Source organism: Dama dama, chromosome 14, assembly GCF_033118175.1.
Source record: "Dama dama isolate Ldn47 chromosome 14, ASM3311817v1, whole genome shotgun sequence".
Taxonomy (NCBI): Eukaryota; Metazoa; Chordata; class Mammalia; order Artiodactyla; family Cervidae; genus Dama; species Dama dama.
This window is the reverse complement of record NC_083694.1, coordinates 6,800,011-6,815,333: the sequence shown is the minus strand read 5'-3', so window position 1 is coordinate 6,815,333 and position 15,323 is coordinate 6,800,011.

Here is a 15,323-nt window from a genome sequence, read left to right as displayed (position 1 = left end):
CATGAAGATAGGAAGTTGGGGTTGGTTATCTGACCTGAAGAAATTTGAAGGCAGGAGTTAAACCAAAAGTGAAAATGGGACTCTTAAGGAACATAGCATACAGTGTACAGAGTGTTTTTCATAATTTTCTACCTGAAGGTGAATGAAATAAAGCTGCTACGTATATCCACGTAGTAAGAGACAAGTGACTAGTGCAATAACATATTATGCCATGGGGACTTCCCTGGCAGTCCAGTGGTTAAGACTCCGTGCTTCCACAACTGGGGATGGGTTTGATCCCTGGTCAGGTAACTAAGATATACGATGTACCACAAAGTGTGGTCAATAAAAAATGAAACATAATAAAAAAATATAAACTATTTAAATATTAAAATGATATTATGGCATAGAGAATAGAATACTTTGTTTCGAGTTAGTTCTTTTGACTACGTTTGGGAGATTACAGAAATAAATAGACAATGAAATGAATTTAAATTTCCATTTCAAGTTATCATCAAAGAATGGGAGAGCTTCTATGATTTCCCTGAAATTCTCTTAGCTCTTATTAGCCACAATGCAAAATTTCAGAAAATTAGACACAGATTATGAGCCTGCAGTTTACTGAATTACAATCCACAGCATTTCAAGTCCTATAATTAGCTATTTAGGGTTTGGAGAACAATGGGACAATATGGGGAATTGTGATAAATCTATGTGCCTTGAACCCTATTTCCCTTGAACCTCTTTTCATGGGGAAGGAATATCCCTTTCCTATTCTAAAGTTAGCTGCCCTGTGTTTAATCCCCTCTAAAGATTTCTCTTGAGCTGTTTTTTTGTAAACAAATTTCCTCAAAACCTACCTCTTGCATCTCTCATTACTATAATACCTAAGTGTGTGAGTGCATGCTAAGTCACTTCAGTCATATTTGACTCTTTGCAATTCCATCAATTGTATCCCACTGGGCTCCTCTGTCCATGGGATACTCCAGGAAAGAATACTGGAGTGGGTTGCCATGCTCATCTCAAGGGGATCTTCCTCACTCTGGGTTCAAACCCAAGTCTCTTATGTCTCCTGCATTGGCAGGTGGGTTCTTTACCACTAATGCTACCTGGGAAGCCCCACAGTATCTACAGTGAGATTTAAATCCAAGTGGATCTCATTTGGGGAGGGGTGGAAGTACAAAGTTTGCATTGGAGTACACACCAAAATCTGGTATCATTTGAACAAGTTATACTATCAAGATAGTAGGAATACATGCAAAAATATCTAAGGGTGGTAGACCAGGGAAGGAAGAGCAGAACACTGGATCAGGCTGAGCTTGTCAAAAGGGTTTACTTACAGAAACAGATTCAGTATTCTGAATTCAGTGTTAGCTTCACAGCAGGTTTTAACAATTTATTTTTGTTTTTTGTTTTAACTAAAGTGTGGTTTAAAATATGGCTAGTATTGAATGAGTTGGAAAGACCATAGTCCATGTAATGTGAAAGAAGGAATCATGGAGCTTATGAAGATAGGACTATTGATGTGTGTGCAAACTCTTAATATCCAGAAAAGCATTTGCCCTCAGATTTCACAGAAAACACTTTCTTCAAAAAAGGCATTGGGAAATGCACTGAGGGTTGACAATATGGGGGGTATTATCTTTGAAAATTTGGTAGTATCTGCCCACTGTAAGCTGGAAACTATTACAAGAGAGATACCACTATGCATGTGGGCTCTCTCATATCAATGTAAAAGGTTCCTGAAATGGCAAAAGGCAAGGAGCAAGTCTTAAGAACTGGAGTAAAGGTGAGCATGTTTTGGGCTTTGTGTTTTTAGCAATATGATTAAGCTGAGAAAAATATCTTTAAGATGCCTAGAACAATGATTATACACATCAAATATATTAATCAATCTTCTACTGATGAGGATCTATGCCGTTACTAAACCATTCTTTTAACTACAATATTGAGGTGAGTCTTTCTGTTATTTTATAAGAGATTTCCATCTTTTTCATGTGATATAAGTATGTCTATAGTTCATCTTTTAATTGTTATGCCATTGTAGTAAAGTGACTTAGCAACAGCATTCTCTTTTAATTATTTAATTTCTTTGCATTTTTTTCTTTTCCCATTTTTCTCCAAGTGAATCACAAACTATTCTATCATTCTATGGTTTCTTCTCTAAAATTACATGAAAAAATAGATTACATTGTTCTTTCCGTAATTCCTCTCATCCTCCCCCTATTCAATTTTAAATGAAGTATAATATACATACTGGAAAGCAAGCTGTAACAATCTCACAACTCAGGATATTCTCACCGGTAATCACATTCATGCAATGAGCACCCAGATCAGGAAGCAGCAGATTACCATCCTACCAGCAGCACTCTGAATAATCCTACTCACAATTCCCTAGAACAGTGAATAATCTTTACATTATTTCTACTTTTCAGAATGCATATTTGAATGTCACTACTGTATTTTATACAGATGTACTACATTGCTTCCAGTCATTTGCACATCCTCTTCTGTGAAATGCCTCTTTATAATCCTCTGCCTCTTTTTAATTCAATATAAATTCACATTTATATTTATATTATATTATAAAATGTTATATTCACATTTTAAGAAGTGTATATTATTCACTCAATTTTTGCCTGTATATTGTCTTTTCATGTCCTTTGTGTCTCTTACCTTTCTGAGTTATTTTCTTATTGGCTTATAAAGAGAGTTTATTTTGAATGTAGAGATGTTAAATAGCTTTTAGATTATGTGCTACAATAACAAGTTTTATTTTCAAACTAACATAAAATATCATTTTATAAAGGTATTTTATCTATATTTTTACCCAACAGTATATATCAATAAATAAAATGTTGATTAATTAAGACATATTCTGACTACAGGTACTCTATATCATGAAGATCTGAAGGAACAAACTGATGTTTACTATTAAGAAACAATTCACTAAACAGTCATAGTGAGTTCTTTTCTAATGTTAATATGGAATTTTAATATTTGTCCCCTCCAATTCACCATTTCATAAAAACTGAGGCTCTCTGCCGAAAACTGCTATGAATCTCTTTAAGATGTTAAGTAAAAAGCAGTATACCTCATGAATTCACTCTAATTATAGGTCACATTGGGGGTATTTTTCTTTAGTGAACTCTTCTTTATTTTTACTCCTTAGTATAATCCAGAATATCAATGCTAATGTTTAGGGAAAAAAATCTCATATATTGCAAGTTCACACAAACAAGATGTTCACACAATGTAGTCATTTAAAAAAAAAGTTACTTTTAAGTATTATCATATGAAACACATTTGCCATTGAGAATATGATTAGTATTTGGTAAGAAAAATCACATACCTCCATATTTTATTTTCCTATCATCTTTGAGTTAGCAATGTGCTACCTTGCTTTAAGGTAGGACCTAAAAGCACAATGGTTTCCAGCTGTAAGTTTCTGGAAATACCACTCTCCAAGAAGTAAACAGTTTCAAAGCTATCAAGGAATCCAGCCTTCCAGATGTTATTTTTCTGAGTGTCAGCCATTGATGATAATATACAGAAGGCACACAATTTTAAAATAATTTAGTTTTAAATTAATGTTAAGTAGAATCAAAGAATTCTAGAACCTGGGTAACATCACAGACCCAAGCCTTCCTCTCCTGCAGTCTTACTGAAATGGAAATGGAGCCCCACAGAGTGGACATAATCTTGCTTGGGGTAAAACATACAGTATAGCCATTGGCAGGGTCAAGTAATTCCACCAGGACTCCAGAGACCCCTAGCAATATTTCTGAAATAGAAACATACACACAGATGGAATTCAATATACATATTTACACTCATTTACTTATATGCAGAAATGCCTTATTAAGGACTTTCTTCTCTTCCTCCTCCTGCCTAGAACTCATTCAGATAACAAAAGACATGCTTAATTTCTGTGATGATACAGAATTCTGCTGTTTTATTTTCATGGATTTATTTATTCTTTAAAAGTGCTTGAAATTTAAATTATTGATTATTTAATTAAACTGGCAAACAGGACTTATTACATAGAAAGAAACTCAATATTTCATGCTTCTCTCTCTAAAATGTCAATTTCCCTTCTGTCTACACTATGAGTTTGCTTTACCCTTTGATAGAAATATTCTTTTAAAGTATTTAAAAGAGAAATACTCTTTTCAAGAAGAAGCTATATGTGTCTCCCTTACAAAACTTGTCTTTACTTTAAAGGTCAAATTAATACTTTAGCTTCAGTTCCACCTAAGTCATACACTCTTAATTCTAACTGCCCAGCTTCATATTAACCTTGTTCTGAAATAAGAAATGAAAGACGCTGTTTTCCAAACTCAGCATACCTAGAATACACAGTTTTTCCTAATGCATTCAATCTTGTGTTTGAATATGTTTACTAATATTAAATATTCCCTTCCCATGACTGTTTTCCCTCATATAGGTCAAGCAAAAGGAAGTTAAACAGTTTTCCATTCATGCTCTATTCTGAGCAAATTACAAGTTATTAAATATTCACTTGAAAAAATATATCTTATTTATGGATATACTATGTACTGCCATGTGTGCATGAGGTCAGTCTATGTTCCTGGAGAGTCTACCAAATTTCTAAGCAGAAAGCTCACACTACTGGTATGACAACCTCATGCATTTTGTTTGTTTTATTTGATTAATATTAAAAAGTCTGCTAAATATGATTAGTATTATGAGGGCATGTCCAAGTATGAAATTAGTGGCTTATACAGGTTATAAAAATGAGACCTCTTTGTTGAGATTAGTAGTACAGGTGAATTGTTTGTTTAAAATATTTAGAAATCTTTTGTATCCCTATATAAACAGACCTCTAGCATTTTGCAAACCATGTAGCAGGTACCATTGGGAATGAAACCCAAGCCTTGATGACTGCTTATTTCTGTGTCCAACCGATGAGTCTAAGTAGTGGCAGCCTCATATTTCTCTTAAGGATAACATAATTCTGCCTCTAGAATACAAATCTCTTCTTGGAATGAATCATTTAAGTTAAGTTTTGATCAGAGCACATAAAAGAGTCATTTTCAAAATCAAGTCTCCAGAATAGAAGGCATGTAGTGTTTTTTATACCAGCTTGCTAAAAAAAAAAAAAAAAAGTGGGCTTAACCAGTAGCATGGTAAAACAATTTAGTATTTGACTTTCATTCCTTTGTATCTGAAGGGACCAAGGAGAACTATAATTCTAAACACAGTCTACTCCTATTTGAAACTGACACAGGCCAGTTCACAACAGAATAACCTTAGTATCACACATAAAGAAAGTCTCCTTGTCCCAAGCTTCCTGAATAATGTATTTGCAGAGAACAGAGATGCTGTCACGTATTTGCTTCCTCTGACTCTGACTAGGTTCATGTAAACCTCCATTAAATAAGTCCAGTATGTTCTTAGGAATCTCTTCCTGTGTTCACTAGGAATAGCTAAGCTAACACAGTTTTCTAAGGCATCGATTGTTCAGTGGGAAACATGTGAGGAATGGGATGAACAAGGGGCCAGTTTAATGGTTAACTGGGGCCGAACTCTAAATTGCTAGCCCCAAGGTAGAAATCAGACATAATTAAAATCAATACCATCAATTTACTGCACATAGTTAGGATGTCCTTGTCAACACAGTTTTACCTAAATCTCTATTAATTGTGTGGATTCACTGAAAGGCTGGGATAAATTTCCTTAGTCCCATGTGCTTCACTGTCACAGCTCTGGGGTAAACTGACTCCTTTTTCATAATGAAAACAATGCTTCATTGAATTATAGTTTCAGAATGAGCACTTCTGAACTGCACTTTAGTCTCATTTTTCTGTACCTTAAAATAATTTGGAATGCTTGTGTGATTAGTTCATGCTTTTCATTGGACTCTACAGTATAACATTTCCTTTTTCATATTGGATATGCATAATTACTTCTATGTTATGTATAAAATATTGGTGATTTTTTGTTGGAAATAAAATAAAAATGACAAATATCTAGGAAATATTTATCCTGCATTTATTCCAGCTTAATTAAAGTGTATACACAGAAAAATCTTTTATTGTTTCACCATAAATGTGTAAAATTCTTAAACACTTCTCTGATATTTCTAGAAACAACACTAGCTTCTTTAACTGGTTCAAAGTTGTTTCTTCTAAATTAGTAAAATTATTCAGTAAGCCCTATAAAATCAAGAGACTCCCAAATTTATGTATGAAAATATTCTTCCCAGTAGTTTCCCAAATATTATACTTCATTTGATTAAATACTCAAGCTTCACACATCTTAGAAAATTTTAAAGCAATTAAGTAAAAATGAGTGATTTCTGGCACTGTCTTATTTATTTAGAATGTAATTTACTGGAAGACAAGCATAATATTTCTATAGGTACTAATACACAATCAGTGCTCTTTATATTTATAAACGAAGTTCATAGCTACTTTGCCTAACAGTTAAGAATGCATTTTAGTACACATACTATTTTCTTATCTGTTTTAGAAATGTGTTATTTTTGAAACAAAACATATTAGCTAGTTTAATTTAGATTGAATCTGTGAAATGTTTTGAAGTCTAGAAACCTAAAGAATGGAATTTACTTGAAGGCATTAGAATAAAGCTCAAAATGATGCTTTATTTAAATACAGTAATAAAGAGAAACACTGCCCCCTGCCCCAATACTCTATTATTACTGCTTCATCATTCTAATCTAAGGCTTTGACTTTGATTAAAATGAAAATACTGAGAGGAGCAATATTATTAAACTGTATTTATACTAGAGCATTAAGCTAAAATTTCTAGCTAGTCCAAGCACATGTGATATGGTAAATAAGTGAAAGCCAGTGTAAGAAATATAAATGATATTAATTATTTTTGGAATAGCAAAAATAAGAACAAAAACAAACAAAAAACACTAAATTATTTTCTAGGGTAGACAAAAAATGAATGTGTCAAATTTTAAAATCCAGTCTAAAACTATATTATTGATTCATGTGCTCAGTTGTGCAGTCATGTCTGACTCTGCAACCCCATGGAAAGTCGCCTGCCATATTCCTTTGTCCATGGGATTTTCCCAGCAAGAATGTTGGAGCGGGTTGCCATTTCCTCCTCCATATATCATCGATTCATAGCAAGCTCTTAAGAAATAGAATAGTGCAATTATTTATTTATTTTTTTTTTTATTTTTTGGTAGATTGCTAAGAAAGTTCTGAGAGTTCTGAAAAATCATTCTTTTGTTGGAATGAAAAGGACTAGAAGAGTGAGAAGACGAAGGGGCAAAGCCATTTTGAGGATTAGTGTCACATGTAAAATGCTTTAATGAGACAAGTGTAAAGCAAATGAAAAGAACAGAGGCACTATTACTCCAATCCAATTACACTAATACAATGAGAAAAAAAAAAAAGTAAGAGTTGGTTTATGACACAGGATTCATTTATCTTTTCCAGAAGTAGCATTCCTGATAAGTATGATGGAGCAGTCTCCTGAAGATATCACCTTTGACTTATCATTCTGTAGGCTTAGGACTCTGCGATTTAGAATGCAGAATACACACTAAATTGCCAATAGTCAACACATCATGTTCAACACTATCTGAGGGAGAAAAGCAAAAGAGAGGATCTGCCCTCCACAGACTCACTAGTCCATTTGGGGTTCTCATTCCAACAACATTAGGTTGTGCTGTCTTAGGAGTCTTGCTTCCTAGAAGTGAACATATCTGACAAGTGCAACTACCATCTGGCCGCATTGAGCTTGTCATTAATAGGTGAAAGGAGATACATTATTGTCTGGGGCATTCATCTTGAATTGCAATGTGGATGTAGGGTTCCAAATACAAAATAGGGCAAAGACTGTATGTCTGGAGTTGAGTCATTCCCTGGGGCCATCACTTCATATGCTATGCCCAGTAATAACTATCAACTAGTAGTTACAGTGACCATAATCCAACAAAGGCAATACCACTCAGGCACCCAAAACAGCCATGTTACTGGTTAGAACCAAGGGGATATTATGATAGGTAGTAGAGAAGTAAATGATGATGATCAATTACAGCATCAGAACCAACCTGCTTTAATACTTTAGAAAACTTTGTATTTGCTTTCCAGCTTTCTCTGCTTCCATTTTCCCTCTCTCCTGTTCTAGAATTACATTATATAATAAATAAAGCATCAACATTAAGTTTTGTTTCAAGTTCTATCTTCTACAAAACCCAGACTAAAACATTCCTTAAAAAAAAGTGAAGTCACTCAGTCGTGTCCAACTCTTTGTGACCCATGGACTGCAGCCTACCAGGCCCCTCTGTCCATGGGATTTTCCAGGCAAGAATACTGGAGTGGGTTGCCATTTTCTTCTCCAGGGGATCTTCCTGACCTAGGGATCGAATCCAGGTCTCCCACATTGTAGGCAGAGGCTTTACTGTCTGTGTTATAGCCACGCTTTCCGGGAAACAGACTCACTCAGAAGGACAATGCAGACAGTGGAGTGCAGTTTATTACGCCGGCGGGCCCAAGGCAGAGTCTCCTCTTAGCCAAGGACCCCGTCCAGCATTTGTGAAAATCTTTTATACCCCATGCGTACGTGTCTAAACCCACCACCTACCCCATGTGTACGTGTCTAAACCCACCACCTACCCCATGTGTACGTGTCCAAACAGTCAATAGTCAATAAGCCCGCAGTTACATTCCAACCAGTTAATAATCGATAAGCCTGTGATTACATCCTGATGGATACGAAAAAAAGTTTATGACCTGTCTGGAGACAGGGGTGATTATGGTATGCTTCCTCTTAGGCAATGAGTAGCCTGGATGTGATCTTCAAGATTCCCCTGTCTGGAGGGGGTCTTATCCTTCCATTGTCGTCCCCACAGGCACTAAGCAGAGAGTTCAGAGTCCGCTGGAGAGGCAGCCGAGCACGGCCAGCACGGACAGGCCTGAGATGGAGTCTAGGCCGTATGAATTCCTTCTTCATCTGAGGCACCAGGGAAATCTAAAACATTCCTTAAGATTAGAGCAAAATTTATAGATTACAGGCAGTTCCATAACTACTGAAATTCTATTTAGCACAAATCCTATAGGTGGCAGTCTGGGAAACAAAGTCTTATATTTAACTACATTAATCAAATATCTGCCTTGGAATAGATAGCTATCTTCTTTATTATCAACATTTTTTACAGAATCAGTTTCTCATTTTAAACAGTTTTAATTCAAATATATTTAAAACCCATTTTTAAAAAAATGCTTAATTTCAGACAGAAATTCTATACAATAAAAAGAATATCTTCTATATAACAAGCCAATCAAAGCATAATTACTATAGAAGAAACAATAGAACCCTCTTTACAAAAGAAGTCACCTCAAATCCTAAATGCCCTTTTAACTATTGTTCATGTTATAATAGACCTTATCATGCAACCTCCAAAGATTTTTCTAAGGTGAAGAGAAGTGACTGTGTTGGTGTATTGTGTGTATGTTCTTTCCCTCAGTTTTCTAAAAGCTCATTTAAACTCTTTGTCCCCAAGATCTCTGGAGAGTATATCCTGATTTAAGGATCAAATCACCTTATTGTACCATTCCTTAAGCATCCATCAGTGCCAAAAGAATGTATAAAGTTTCAAACAGTTCTTAAATATGTAGTGTTAATACTTTTTTATGAATTTGGAAGAGGAGTCAGTAAATAGAGGAGAGAAAAAAGATAAAAGGTGTATTAAATAACTTTATGGATAATCTAAAAGAGTATTTCAAATAAAGCTCAAACTTTTATTTGGATCAAAGTTGCCTACTCTTTGTAATTCTCCCACATAGAATGTTTCACTAATTTCACACATTTTGCTTTTATTATCTCTATTATTAGTAAATGTTACTTTATTATTCCATTTCCTATCTTTCAATCAGTATATGTAAATTTAAAGCATAGTATATTATACACTTTCTACTAAATACTGGATATTCAGTATTTCTGCCATAGTATTTTAAAACCTAATAAGAACATAAGCACTTGGCTTTATTTCATGCTTTTGTCTTTACCATATCTGTTTTGTTCAACAGTGTAGTCTTCATTACCAATATCCAACTTGGCACATAGTATGTACAAAAAATATTTATAAAATGAATGGGTATATACATTAATAATTTAATTTTGTATTTGTTATTTTTCCTAATGGATAGCCGTATTGACTGACAAGTTTTTAAGAATAAAAATTTGAAAATACTCACATAACTTCCAATTTTATTATAGGTTATATATGACTTATATCCTAGTCTGTTTCTGCCTTCAATGTGCTGAGCATTATTTTTAAACTAAGAATCATATATCAAGCCAACATATTGAAGTATATATGAAAGCACAGAAAGATTTTTGGGCATTGGAAGGATTCATAAAGTTAAGTGCAATTTCTTTACATCTACTTGAAAATGTATTCTAGGAAAAGATGAAGATACAAAAAGAAAGTAAAATTATGTTCAATGTACTAGATCAGGTATGGAAGAAAGGTGAAGAAAAGAACCTGAAAAACATCCTCACAGGCAGCCTGGAAATCAATGAATCTGAATTGGATCAGGTGAGTAGAATATTATGGAAGTAAGAAAGGGCAGGAGGGAAATTTGTAGATTAGCTGTAGTAATCAAGAGCCTGGAAGGTGATCTGGACTAATGTTAAACATGAGACTCCATTTGAACTCTATACTTGTGACACTTCCAATACATGATGTAAAGATTTTTAACTTGAATAATTATAGGAGAAACTATATACTTGTCCATTGAGTCCTGGTAGTGAAGTGAACAGAATTTGCATAATAATGATCAAGTAATGGCAGAAAATGTAAAAACAAAGATACAACAGATAAAAGAAGAGAATTAAATAAGAGTGGTGGAGAGAAGAGTAAGTGTTACAACATCCTATAATGATCTATAAGATTCTACTCTGTGGAAAAAAAACCAATATTTTTATGAACATTCTTGTCATAGGAAAAGTTGATTATTGAGGGTTTGTAATATTATTATCGAGGAAAGAGGGACTTGACAACCCTCTATCATATCAGACAACTAAAAGTATTTCTCTAAAATTTATAAATTAATTTGTAAGCTTAGGACAGAAGACACAAGACATTGGTCTTTTACTTGTTGCAAACTCTTCGGTATCATTTGTTTCTGAAAGTTTTGCATACATTTCCTTGATAAAAATAAAAATAAATCTGTAATAAACTCTTCTGAGGTTTTAAGTACCTAGTTTCAATGGTAATATATTCTTGTGGATCTTAATATGCTTTCTTAACCTAGATAAATTCATTATTTAACTAAAGTATGGTAAAAAAAATATTTAATTCCACAGGTAACTTAGGTGGGTATATTAGATGCATTTATCCCCAAAGTCCTATCTTTAAATTACAATTGAAATAGCCAAAATAATGCATCTATATTAGATTATGAATTGGTGTATTCATAATTTAGGGCTTCCCTGGTGGCTTAATAGTTAAAAAAAAAAAAATCTTCCTGCAATGCAGGAGACCCAGGTTCTATCCCTGGTCTGGAAGATACCCTGGAGAAAGGATTGGCTATCCACTCCAGTATTCTTGCCTAGAGAATCCCATGGACAGAGGAGCCTGGTGGGCTGCAGTGCATGGGGTCACAAAGAATCAGACATGACTGAGCAACTAACACTTTCACTTCTTTCATAATCTAGATATAAATAGGTATATGAATAGGTATATTTATATGTATAATATCATAATCTAAATATATATATATATATATACACCACAATAGAACATAGCCTTTTTTAAACCTGACACCAAAATGCATTGTCAAAACAAACAGCATTTAGAGATTTATTGTTTCCTCCTAGAAATAATTTATTGTTCTTCATTATTATGAACAACTACAAATGCTACTGAAAATATCATACTGCATTCACTAAATTACATAACTCTTGCTATTTAAATTCTATGTATTTAAATAATCTAATGAGGAACTGACTCTGCTATCTTAAGTATTGTTGTTGTTCAGTTGCTAAGTCATGTCCAATTCTTTTGTGATGCCATGGACTGCAGCCTGCCAGGCTCCTCTGTCCATGGGATTTCCCAGGCAAGAATAGTGGAGTGGGTCGCCATTTCCTTCTCCAGGGTATCTTCTGAACCCAGGGACTGAACTCGTGTCTCCTGCTTGGCAGGCAGATCCTTTACCATTGAGCCACAGGGGAAGCCCCTTCTAAACAATATGTATTATTATTGTCCTTATTACTATAAGGAAGATCATTCATAATTGACTGCACATTAAAATATTCAAGTAAGTGAAATAGCCTTATAAGCATTTTCTCCTGGCACAATATGTGAAAGAAGAGATATGTTATGCGATCAGCTTTTTTTGCCAATTCCCTTTAGCAGAGCAAGCAGCTTGTTTCCCTCTTATATAATGACCATTTTTACGTATATGTTAAGAGTTGGACATGACTGAGTGACTAAGTGCAGCACAGCACAGCAAGTATGTGTTATTAAGTGGAGCAATCTTAAATAAAATGATAAGTTCTACATTTTTATATATAAAATTGGGCAGTGCTAAGTACAAAATTGGAGAAGGCAATGGCACCCCACTCCAGTACTCTTGCCTGGAAAATTCCATAGATGGAGGAGCCTGGTAGGCTGCAGTCCATGGGGTCGCTAAGAGTCAGATACAACTGAGTGACTTCACTTTCACTTTTCACTTTCATGCACTGGAGAAGGAAATGGCAACCCACTCTGGTGTTCTTGCCTGGAGAATTCCAGGGATGGGGGAGTCTGGTGGGCTGCTGTCTATGGGGTTGCACAGAGTTGGACATGACTGAAGTGACTTAGCAGCAGCAGCAGCAAGTACAAAATTTAGGCCAACTTTAAAATAAATCTAAGATTGTCATGGGATAAAATGTAAAAATAATGTATCAAAATGAACAAAACCTAGAATTTCATACATTAAAAGGTATTTTATCTTAATTGGTGATGTTTTAGCTCTACATTTTCTAATATCTTCATGTTTCTTTGTTCTTTCAAATGTATTTTTCTTATTGTGATGACATAAATTAATATGATTACAAAAGTAAAACAATGAGAACATCAGCAAAACTCAACCAAAGGAAAATCACCTGATTAAGTGATGTACCAGACTCTAGCTGGAACAGGATATCCTCTTTCATTTTATTTTCAATACATGATGCTTCACTATTTTATTTCATGTCATATGCTTTTGCTAAAAATATCTAGAGGAAATCCAAAAATTACTGAATTCAAGAAACTAATGAAAATAAATCATATAATGCAGAATGATCAGGAAAGCCTCAGGAATACAAAGAAGAAAGGTTGTGTTAATACTGAAGGCTGAAATTCCACAAGTCACAAGAGGTGACTTCTAAACTGAAGTTTTAAGTTTAGAAGAAACTTAAAAGAAGAACGAGGATAATCACTAAGGTCGTTTCAGGCTGACTACCAGCCGAGAGACATCAGAGGCTTGCTCATTTGCTTATCTTCAATTAGTTTTGCATGGTGACAGCATGAATTTTGAAGGTAAAACATGCAGATGGAGACTAAAGAGTTTGGTCAATAGTCTATAAATGATCTTAAATAATATGTTTAGGAGGTAAGATAAAGGGAATAAGGATTTCATGAAGAAATATGAGAAAAAAATATATAGCACATTTTGATTTGTATAAAGATCATTTGAGCAGTGATATGACAAACAGTTTCTGAGGCTTTGAGATTAATAAAAGTAAATCATTGCCCTAACAGTAGCAAAATGATGATTTTGTTGGAAACCAAAGAGATCTGGAAACAGTAAGGTAGAGGAATTCATAGCTTGGTTGAATCTGAACATCAAAGGTAAAGGAGAAAAGAAGTCTAGGAGGTACTCAAGGCTGTGATTTGACTTGTAATCAGAGCATGTAAAAGAGGAGAATATGGAATCAGAAAGACCATATGACAAATTCTCATTCCCACACTTTAGCTGAGGTTGCCATGCCAAAGAGGAAGCAGTTTCACACATCTGAAACTCAGTAATGAAGTTTGGGTTGGAGAGAAAGATCATATAATCATGAGCACATTGGTGATATTTAGATAAGAGCAAGTAGCACAGGGGCTTCCCAGGTGGCGAGAGTGATAAAGAACCCACCTGCCAATGCAGGAGATATGAGAGATGTGGGTTCGATCCCTGGGTCAGGACCCCTGGAGAAGGGCATGGCAAACCACTCCTGTATTCTTGCCTAGAGAATCCTATGGACAGAGAAGCCTGGTATGCTATGGTCCATAGGGTCGCAATGAGTCAGACATGAGTGAAGCTACTTAGCATGCATACATGCATATAGCACAAAATAAGATGACTTAAGAGAAATCCTGATGAACTCCACCATTAAAACAGGAAATGAAGAAAAAGAAGTCCACAATGAGTAGGATAAAGAACAAAAAAAGAGGTTGGGGTTAAAAAAGGCTATAACAAAGTCAAGAGTACAATTTTTGAAAGAGATGGGAGTAGTAAATAGTGCCAACAATTCAGGAGAGATCATATACATTAACAATCCTCTGATGCATGTGCCACCAGAATATTATTAAAAACCCCAAATCATTTTGTAATTAAGCCATGGTTATTAATGAATAGTTATGTAAACTTAGTATTGAATGGCAGGGGATGAAGTACATGCACTGATGGACAAGATTGTCTTCTGAAAAGCCCAGTTAAGAAGGGAAGGTGAGAGATGAGGTACTGAAATGTTAATTCAGTTAAAGTGATAATATTTGCATTTGTATAGCACACTGAAGAAAACTGTGGGGAAATTTAAGAAGATATCCTGAAATGTGAGAATTCAGGGACAGACGTAGGGAGCTTGTTAAAAAATACCAATCATGCTTTCTTTAGGTAGGTCATACAATTACCTTAGGAACAATGGAATATTACTTATTAGGAAAAATATTGAAAATTGTACTTGGATCAAATATGCTGTTGAAATCATCTTAGTATTTAATTTAGGATGTGAAAAAAGTGAGACTGCTTACACAAACATATTTTTAGCACTGCATTTTCATTTTAAAGGGGTAATTCATCCCTGATTTAAAAATGCAGCTAATGAACTTGAAATTATTCACCCTGCCATTCCACACAGATCTAATGCTACCCTGGATCAAGGAATTTTACTGACACATGGAACACAAATTTTCTAGAAGGTCCATGGCTGGGCCTCTTATCTAACTTCAACAGTAGTGTTCTTTGCAGCTGGCTGCCAAAGTTTCCAACTTACACAGTCTTTCCTTGATCACTTTGGCCCAATGACTCCTAGACACCACGATGTACACCATCATGTACTCCCAGAACCAAGGACTCACATGAACCACCCCCCCCAAAAAA